The sequence below is a fragment of the Chelonoidis abingdonii genome, chromosome 2 (genome assembly GCF_003597395.2).
Source record: "Chelonoidis abingdonii isolate Lonesome George chromosome 2, CheloAbing_2.0, whole genome shotgun sequence".
NCBI lineage: Eukaryota > Metazoa > Chordata > Testudines > Testudinidae > Chelonoidis > Chelonoidis abingdonii.
In genome coordinates this window covers 9419235-9429395 of record NC_133770.1, presented here as the reverse complement: position 1 = coordinate 9429395, position 10161 = coordinate 9419235, and the positions used below count along the sequence as shown (strand labels likewise).

Genomic DNA, 10161 nt, shown 5'->3' with positions numbered 1-10161 from the left:
GGTGACATTGAAAGTAGTCAAGAAATGATTTCTTTCCCTTTTCTTTCACGTGCGGGGGGAAGAAACTGAGGAGCTATTCCTGAACCACGCCAGACACTGTGTTTGAACCTACAGACATGGGAGCTCAGCCAAGAATGCAAATACTTTCAGAGACTGCTGTGGACTGTGGATAGCTGGAGTCCTCAGTACCCCATCCTCCATGAGGTCCATTTGAGTCTCTGGCTTTCCGTTACGCTTGTCACGCAGCCGCTGTGTATCTGGAGATTTTTTCACCACGCTTGGCATTTTGTGTTCTGTAACGGAGCTCTGATACACAGATTTGTCTCCCCATACAGCGATCAGTCCAGTATCTCCCGTACGTCCATGCTGGAGCTCTTTTTGGATTTGAGACGCTCGCCACCCGTTGCTGTCAGAGGCTCACGCTGGGCAAACAGTAACATGTCATCAAAAGTTTGCGGGGCTTTTCCGTTTTACTGCCCGCTGCATCCGAGTCAGATTGCTGTCCAGAGCGGTCAGTGGTGCACTGTGGGATACCGCCCGGAGGCCAAAAACGTCGATTTCCGTCCACACTAACCGTAATCCGATATGTTAATTATCAGAATCGGAGTACAGAAATCGATTTAAAGAGCCCTTTATATCAATATAAAGGGCATTGTAGTGTGGACGGGTACAGCGTTAAATCGATTTAACGCTCTTTAAATCGATTTAAACACGTAGTGTAGACCAGGCCTATGAATGCACTGAGGGCTAGAGTGGTAGTCTGGTTTTACATTAATGTGTCCAATTGGACTTATATATTCATTCATTTATATGGATTTTCACTACTCTGCAATATAGGTGCTGTGAATTAACTTGTCTTAAAAAAAAATAAGGAAAGAAAGTGAAACAGACCCATCAATTACCCCCAGTGAAATCAAATATCTCAGCAACATCATAAATCTAACCACAACTAATCCACCTCCCCGAGTCCCTACCCCACTGCTACCCCTCCCTACCCGACACCCCTTTCCATGCAAGCAAGGGAGAAAGGGTAGGTCTTTTAGCACACCCTAAAGGGTAACAAATGTGGGCAGTTCCAGACCTGGGGGAGTTCCTGGTCCGGTTGACATCAATGGCAAAACTCCCAGTGACTTCAAAGGGGTCAGAACTTCCTTCAGGAGGAAGTGAGTTGAAAAAGTCCAAAGCCCTAACAGAGATTCCCCTGCCAGCCACTTCCTCTCTACCAAGGAGCATCACCTCAGGCAACCTTGCTGATAGCCACTGAGGCAGGGTGTCACAGGAAGAGTGGGGGGGCCTCTTAGGAAGGCCTCAGGTTTTTCAGATCAAATCCCCTATCTCAGAATCAATTTGGGAACCAGTCAGCAGCCAGTACAGGCCACAGAGCCAGACGGTTTAAAGTGCTCCTGGAAAGAGACGCTGCTGAACAAGAGGGCTACGGATGCTTTGCTGTTAAGGCAGTGGGTTTCTTTATGCAGGCACAGGGCCCTGATTGATCATAATAAGTTATCCCCTGAGATGACGCAACTGATTTGTTGTTACTAAATAGCACAATGCCTAGCTACATGGACCACTACACTGGGGCAACACCAACCAGTGCACAGACTCATTAATTAAAACAAGAAATGAATCAATCCATGGCCTTTCCCTAATCTTTCTTTAAAGGTACAACATGACAAGCCAGGTCCTCCTCATTCCATTCCTTATCTCCCCCTTTACTCTTCCCAAGAGTAAAATCTTATAGACTCATAGACTTTAGGGTCAGAAGGGACCAATATGATCATCTAGTCTGACCTCCTCCACAAAGCAGGCCACAGAATCCTACCCATCCGCTTCTATAACAAACTCCTAACCAATGTCTGAGTGATTGAAGTCTTCAAATTGTGGTTTGAAGACCTCAAGCTGCAGAGAATCCACCAGCAAGTGACCCCTGCCCCATGCTGCAGAGGAAGGCGAAAAACCTCCAGGGCCCCTGCCAATCTGCCCCGGAGGAAAATTCCTTCCCGACCCCAAATATGGTGATCAGCTAAACCCTGAGCATGTGGGCAAGACTCACCAGCCAGCACTCAGGAAAGAATTCTCTGCAGTAACTCAGATCCCATCCCATCCCATCACAGACCACTAGGCATACTTACCTGCTGAAATCAAAGATCAATTGCCAAATTAAGCATTAAGCTATCCCATCATACCATCCCTTCCATAAACTTATCAAGCTTAGTCTTAAGCCAGATATGTCTTTTGCCCCCACTACTCCCTTGGAGGCTGTTCCAGAACTTCACTCCTCTAATGGTTAGAAACTTCGTCTAATTTCAAGTCTAAACTTCCTAGTGTCCAGTTTATACCATTTGTTCTTGTGTCTACATTGGTACTAAGCTTAAATAATTCCTCTCCCTCCCTAATATTAATCCCTCTGATATATTTATAAAGAGCAATCATATCCCCCTCAACCTTCTTTTGGTTAGGCTAAACAAGCCAAGCTCTTTGAGTCTCCTTTCATAAGACAGGTTTTCCATTCCTCGGATCATCCTAGTAGCCATTAAGTATCCATCTCATACATCCCTTCCAAGAAACTTTATAAGCCTTAGTCTTAAAGCAGATATGTCTTTTGCCCGACTACTCCCTTGGGAAGCTGTTCGCAGACACTTCACACCTCTAATGGTTAGAACCTTCGTCTAATTTCAAATCTAAACTTCCGTAGTGTCCAGTTTATACCGCATTTGTTCTTGTGTCCACATTGGTTTAAGCTTAATATAAAATTATACGATACGAGATACCCTTAACAGCACAATTACAGGTCCTTCCTCTATCCCCAAAGATTCGTCTGCTCTGGCAGGCCCCCAGATCTGAAGGAGTGGCTGGGTGCAAGATGAGGTACGGGAACTGGCTATTCCAGCACACATCCCACTAATACTAAAAATGTGCAGCACCGATTATATCACTAGTGCAGATGTGTGATTTTGAAAATATCACGAACTAAACACACACTATACTCAAATTCACAAAGGGAGTCTAACATCACATTGAATATTAATTGAGACAGAATCTAATTATTCTTTCTTATTGACATCTGTTTGGTAATACAACCCCAACCTTTAGGTCTCCACCAGAACATGTGTAAAAATAAAAAACAGGGCAGTGAGAATTGTAGTTAATTGTCATAGCCCACATCACTGATAGTAAGATGCAAGGAGCCAAAGACCAATAATACATGGTTTATGAAACAACAGTGGTGTCACCCATAACCCTAAGTAGAAATGAATATAACTCTAAGAGATGGAGTATGATTTTTCCCCCACTAGAAAATGAGCTCTCATTTCATTTTTTTGACACAACAAATGTGCTAGCAATATTTATGCACACAGTAAACGGGGAGTTGTACTGCCTTTATATACGGAAAGATAAGCAGAAAGCAACATAATTGTGAAGGTTTCCTTCTCAGTGTCATTTGCTTTTTGCACTTATGAAACAAAAAAAGCCGAGACAAAACAAAGACAAAATAACGGAGCTGCAAGACAACATACCTAGGTGTGTATGAACATTATAGACCCCCGATGACCGGCTTGCAATTTCATGTGCCAGTTCCTTTAATATTCTTGGATGAAGATTATCTGGGCCTTCCGATTTTGTCCCATTAAGCTGTTCGAGTTTGGCTTCTACCTCAGATGTGGTAATATCTACCTCCATATCCTCATTCCCTTTTGTCATCCAACCATTATCCCTAAACTCCTCATTAGCCTTATTAAAGACTGAGGCAAAGTATTTATTTAGATATTGGGCCATGCCTAGGTTATCCTTAACCTCCATTCCATCCTCAGTGTTTAGCGGTCCCACTTCTTCTTTCTTTGTTTTCTTCATATTTATATGGCTATAGAACCTTTTACTATTGGTTTTAACTCCCTTTGCAAGGTCCAACTCTACATGGCTTTTAGCCTTCCTCACTTTATCCCTCACGTCTTCATGAGAGGACATTACTTTCTGATAATAATAAAATGATACATAGCTCTTTTCATCCATAGTTCTCAAAGTACTTCACAATTGCTAATGTCTTTATCATCACAACATGCCTGTGTGGTAGGGAAACGGAGGCACAGAGCAATTATATTACTTAGAATCATAGAGAATGAGGGTTGGAAGAGACCTCAGGAGGTCACTTAGTCCAAACCCCAAGATCACACAGGAAGTCTGTGGTGAAGCAGCGAATTGAACCTGGGTTTCTAAAGTTAGTACCCTAACCACTGGGGTTGTACAGAGCCACACAGGAGGTAAATTCACACACTCCCTCCATGTCCCCTTTCCTCTTTGTCTCTTCTGCACCCTCCCATACACCACCATTTCCCCTCGACTTGGATTTTTGTTTGTTTGTTTAATTGTGTGATATGTGCCATAAAAATCTGTGTGCTAGAAATACTGTGATTAATACATGGGAATCTAAGCATTGTGAAAATATCTTGGTCTTTTCCTGTTTCTGGCAGCTCGTATTTCTGTATCTGTTGTATAGGTTGGCACCTAGACTTTGTCTGGTTTGTTATAAGAAAAAAGATTGAAAAGCTTAATAAATATATACAAAAAAGATGTATGGGGCTACGTGCATCTATGCTAATTCAGGGCCCAGTCCAATAAATTAGTAAGCACCCTCAACTCTCATTGACTTTGCAGGAGGCCCTAAGCACCTGCCAGCATCAGGCCTATAAGTAGACAAAAAATAGTTCTGGACTTTGTTTTTTTTGGTTTGTTTTTTTTTAGCAATATACTTCATCCCAGCCTTGCTATGTAACTCATTGCCAAGGGGACAAAACTGGCATCAAAGAAGTTGGGTGGGGAATGCGAAAAGGGAGTTAGGAGCACAATACTACAGGAGGCACTAGATACAATTCTCTGGCCTGTCACATACAGGAGGTTTGTCAGGGGTTGGCAGCCTTTGAGAAGTGGTGTGCCAAGACTTCATTTATTTATTGTAATTTAAGGTTTCGCGTGCCAGACAGACATTTTACATTTACAGGGGCTGACGAACGGAACCCCAGACTGGCAGTGGGCTGAGCGGGGCCAGTGGCCGGGAGCCTGGCTGGCAGCAGCCGGTGGATGGAACCCCAGGCCAGCAGTGGGGGTGGCAGATCGAACCTCAGACCGGCAGTGGGCTGAGCCACTCAGCCTGCTGCCAGTCTGGGGTCCCGGCTGCCGGCCCCGCTCAGCCCACTGCCAGTCTGGGGTTCCATCCGCAGGCGCCTGCCAGCTGGGGTCCCGGCTGCCAGCCCAGCTCAGCCCGCTGCCAATCTGGGGTTCTGTCTGCCAGCGCCTGCCAGTTGGGATCCCGGCTGTCGACCCCGCTCAGCCCACTGCCAGTCTGGGGTTCTGTCTGCCGGTGCCTGCCAGCCAAGGTCCCAGCTGCCAGCCCCGCTCAGCCCACTACCAGTCTGGGGTTCCGTCTGCCGGCGCCTGCCAGCCAGGGTCCCGGCTGCTGACCCCGCTCAGCCTGCTGCCAGTCTGGGGTTCTGTCTGACGGCGCCTGCCAGCCGGGGTCCCAGCTGCCAGCCCAGCTCAGCCTGCTGCCAGTCTGGGATTCTGTCTGCCAGCGCCTGCCAGCCGGGGTCCCAGCTGCCAGCCCAGCTCAGCCTGCTGCCAGTCTGGGGTTCCGTCTGCCAGCGCCTGCCAGCCGGGGTCCCAGCTGCCAGCCCAGCTCAGCCTGCTGCCAGTCTGGGATTCTGTCTGCCAGCGCCTGCCAGCCGGGGTCCCAGCTGCCAGCCCAGCTCAGCCCGCTGCCAGCCTGGGGTTCCATTCATCCAGGCCGGCAGTGGGCTGAGCGGGGCCAGCAGCTGGGACCCCGGCTGGCAGCAGAGTGCCACTAAAAATCAGCTCATGTGCTGCCTTTGGCATGCTTGCCGCAGGTTGCCAACCCCTGGATTAGGTTATCACCCTTCTGGCCTTCACATCTATAAATCTGCTGAGTAAATCCCAACAAAAATCTACGTACTTCTGAAACCAGAGGCGTTTTGAAATTCCTAGCCTTTGATGATCCCTGCATCATGTGAAGAGCACAGAAAAACTGAGGAAACACTGAGGGAGGGAAAGTTAAAAGAGTCCATGTGACAACCACATACGAGACCCGAGGTCTGTCCCAGAACTCAACAGAGACCTGCTAAAAAGTCACTATCAGAGTGACCAGGTACAAATGTGGTTGTGAGGTGTGATGAGGACTGGACTATATATCCATTAAAATTCATCCTGAGGTAAATTTGTGTATACGTTATGAACATTTGTAACCAGTAGCTTTAAAAATGTTAGGCAGGCATGAGGTAGATTTCTAACTATGCAAGGTAAAATCTTAGCCAAAATCAGAGGTGTTGCCAGAAAATGGCACCTCCTGATGGCCCGAGACCCTCCATGCTGCCTATTTGCTCTGTTTCCAGGTGCTGCTTTGTTTGATTGTTAGTCACACTCTCTTCCTTGCTGTCAGTCTCACTAGGCTGACTAGTGCCACCATATTTTATGTACCACATGCTGGGTAGTAACATGAGAGGACTTTGTGTTTCTAAAACTAAACTGGCTCTTTATTAAGAAAACTATTTACGCAGGTGCTACAGCTGCAGCTAGCATTCTAACCATATGCCCACAGACCGACTTCTGGGTGCCTCCTCCAAACTCTTCCTTCCTGCAACCAGTGTTCCTCCCTCCAAGTTCCATGCAGATTGCTACATATGGGTCAGATCCTGAAATCCTGAGTCAGCTTTCACTCTGTCCTTTAAAAAGCCATGAGAAGTCAAGTTTGACTGAGGACAACAATAATTGTTTATTCTTTACCACTCTATGTTACACTGTACAACACTAGTGACAATCCCACATGTTCAAAAATCATGAAATATTTTTAAAATATTAAATCTAGTGCCTTTTTCTGTACTTTCTAGCTTTTGAGACTTTGGAGGTAACATTTGCAAGCTTTTCTCTGCAGTAATGAGGGCTAGAACTTACTTAAAAAAAAAAAAAAGATAGCTGAGAGTCTCATATAATCACTTGACTCTTGGAGCTGGAGCTTTCAGAAAAAAAAACACCCCAAATGTAATCAGATAAAATAAAATAAAAATACTGTTATTCTGTGATTTACATGCAACAGTCAGACAGATTGTTTTATATAAAATAAACACATCACTGAAATATTGAACTGGGAAGAAAAATAATACAGACAATGAAGTAAGGAAGTGCTGATTTCCACTGAAGTCTATAGAAGTGCTGCTAGTGGCAAACTGCAGTGATCCATCTGCCCTGTTACCTTTCATGATCTCCCAGGGAATGAGCTAGCTTTACTAAACAAACAAACAGGCGAAAGCCCCAGGGCAAGCATTCCACGCCAGCTGCAAACCTAACTACAGAGCTATTCAAGTGGCTCCATAATCAATGGACAGAGCCAAACATTAAATCAGAATTAATGTGCAAGGATGACATTCACACTAGTGCAAATGACCTGCAGATGTCTCTGTCTACCACTCACACCCTTACTTAAATGATGTATGCAAAGAGCATCTGACCTGGACTGAATTTTACTCTAAAAGCCTTAAATGCGGCAGAATTTACTGGTGACCATTTCATAGCAGCACTAGCGTCCATAACTGAGAGGCCAGATTTTCATCTCAGTTGTGCCAGCTTAAATCTGGAGTAACTCCACTGAAGCCAATGGAGTTACTACAGATTTACACAGTCGTAAGGAACAGCATAACCACCTGGCATCCTCAAAGGTCAGTTAATGGGAGTGGATGGAATGTCCTTCCCCTTAGCTTTAATAACCTCTATTGCTGAGCACAGCAGCCTGGACATTTCTGATGACTAATCGAGTGCAACTAAATTAAATAAAATATTACAAAAAAACCCCAGAACTAACACAGCATGTGCACACTCCAGAAACAACACCCCCAGCTCCCCAATCAGACAAGCTCTTAATTATGTGCTTAACATTAAGCATGTGAGATCATAGATATCAATGAGATGATTCAGGTGCCTAAACTCATCTGCTGGATCAGGGCCCTAGATGGTCTTATTTTTTGAAAACTTCATCCCTTTCCATCCATTGTTCTTTCCCCCTCAGTCCTTAAACAGCCTTGATCCTGCAATGAGCTCCGTGCAAGTGCAGGGTTCCACCCACAAAGACCCCATTTCAGGATGGGGCCTAATTTCCCACTGACTTCAATGAGCACTCAGCATCTTGCAGGACCAGGCCCTTAGTTAACTTGTTGAGGCAGGATCTGCACCTTTTATTTTTCTGTACAGAATCATGCACTGCAAGCCATCACACATGCTGACACGATGATTCATAAATAGATAATATATTGGAGCTTTTGGAGTTTGGGAATCATCATTCCTGCACTGTGGCACTGAGGAAAACAGCAAAGTGGGAGGGATGGGGAGAGGGATACTACCATAGCTTGCCAGGGTCATAACTAGCAATTCATGGGAGTCATAACCCTCATAAGTTTTATCACAAGTCTTGCACTATTTGGTGTTTCCCTGCTGCCCCAGCTCCGGAGACAAGCTATTCTTGTGACAATTGCAGCTTTCATTTTTAAAAGCCGTACTTTTCGAGCCCTGGTGGTTGCAGAAAAAAGACTGAAAACGTAACCCTAAAGCACACGAAATATTCAGCAACCAGTAAACCAAGGAAAAGATCCCCAACTTTAAGAATCTCAGGATTTCTCTTTTATGGCTGAGTCACGATTTTTGAATGCTTGAGGTTAGCAATACTGTAATGTGGCAATCTAATCTATCTATCACACACACGATAGGCCCAAACCAAAACCCTAGATCAGAACAATCCCAACCTACTTTAGAGCCATATCTTAAAAGGTACAGTTAACACCCAGCTGTAATGAAAATAACCTTTTAACATTTTTAAACAGCCAGGCCACCCAGAAAGTTTTGTCATTCTCAAAACAAAACGACACACAGAAAAACAAAAATTCCCTTTGTGACAATGGCATTCTCCAGAAACATGCCTGTATTTTAAAAGGTGGACATCACAGCCATTGCGCCCGCTCCATTGCCCTGAGTTGTCACTCTGAAAATAGCCCCAGCTGTCCAGCTCCATCTGTCCTCAGAGCCATTTGCAGAAATGCAAGCTGAGGGGGGGGGGGGGAGTGTTGCAGCTTGAATTGGCACCGACATGGGGACTGAGAGGAGCTCAGTGAAAAACTTACCAAAGAGAAAAGCAACACTTGGTTTATGCCTAGGAAATGAAATAAAATAAAATCCCTCCCTCCCAACACCAACCTTCCCCACCCCCCACACCAAGCTCATCTGTCACACAGGTTGACATCCACAAGCTCCGAAGGTCAAAGTTAATCTCCCACAAGTAACCTCTCCAACTCTCTTTTCTCCATCTTTCCACATCTCTTTTGGAGGCTGTTCTTTAGTCTCCTGGTCGCCCAGGCAAAATAATCCAGTGAAACAACCCAAATACTGCTCAGGCCAATGTCTCCTTGACCTTCAGCTCTGTTGTCTTTCACCTCAAATGCCTTTAACAAGGCAATAAATACTCAAATGTAATTAACATGGACTCCGAAATCACCTCCTTCCTCCCTCAGCCATGAACAAGTCCCTCTGCCTTCCTCAGATGAGCTGCTTCCCAATATACACCCTCAGGACCTTACCTGGAGTCTTGTCAGAGTCTGAGGAGGCAAGTGGCTCTCATCAGGGTGAAGGAAAGCAGATCCTTACTGAGAGAAAAGGGGGAAATGAGGTGTGGGGGACATGGGGAGACCATTTGGGTTTTGGTCCCCCCTCCCTTCCAGTAAATAAAACAGAAACCCCAGCGATGGTGCGGACGTGCAGTAAAAGGTCCCTTAGTCCCCCTGCAGTGTCTCCACTGTTTGGGGTGTAGGCTGTGTCGCCCCCGGCCTCATCCCTCCCCCTGGCTGTCCTCCTCCACTCGAATTGCTGACGTGCTTTGCTCTCCTTCTGCCTCCCAGCTCCAAAATAGCCCTGGGTGTCATTTACTGGAGAGATTAAATTTCATCTGGTAGAGAGGCGAAAGGGCATAGTTCTAGGGACTCAATTGGCCTATCCAAAGAGGCAAAAAAAAAAAAATCAGCAGAGGAGAGGAGTAAATTAGCTTTAAGCTGCTACTCACCCACTAGGTTACCGACTGAAAAGAATCATCATTGGGGAAAAGAAAAAAAAAGCCTA

At 45.5% G+C, this 10161-nt stretch overlaps 1 protein-coding gene across 1 annotated transcript in view; it reads right to left on the bottom strand.

Moving 5' to 3' along the window:
• OBSCN (obscurin, cytoskeletal calmodulin and titin-interacting RhoGEF) overlaps positions 1–9843 on the bottom strand; it is a 255381-nt gene extending 245538 nt beyond the window's left edge. The window contains exon 1 of the mRNA XM_075062167.1: positions 9627–9843. The gene's annotated coding sequence lies outside the window, so the exon portion shown is untranslated. The remainder of the gene's footprint in view (positions 1–9626) is intronic.
• Positions 9844–10161: the final 318 nt, after the last annotated feature.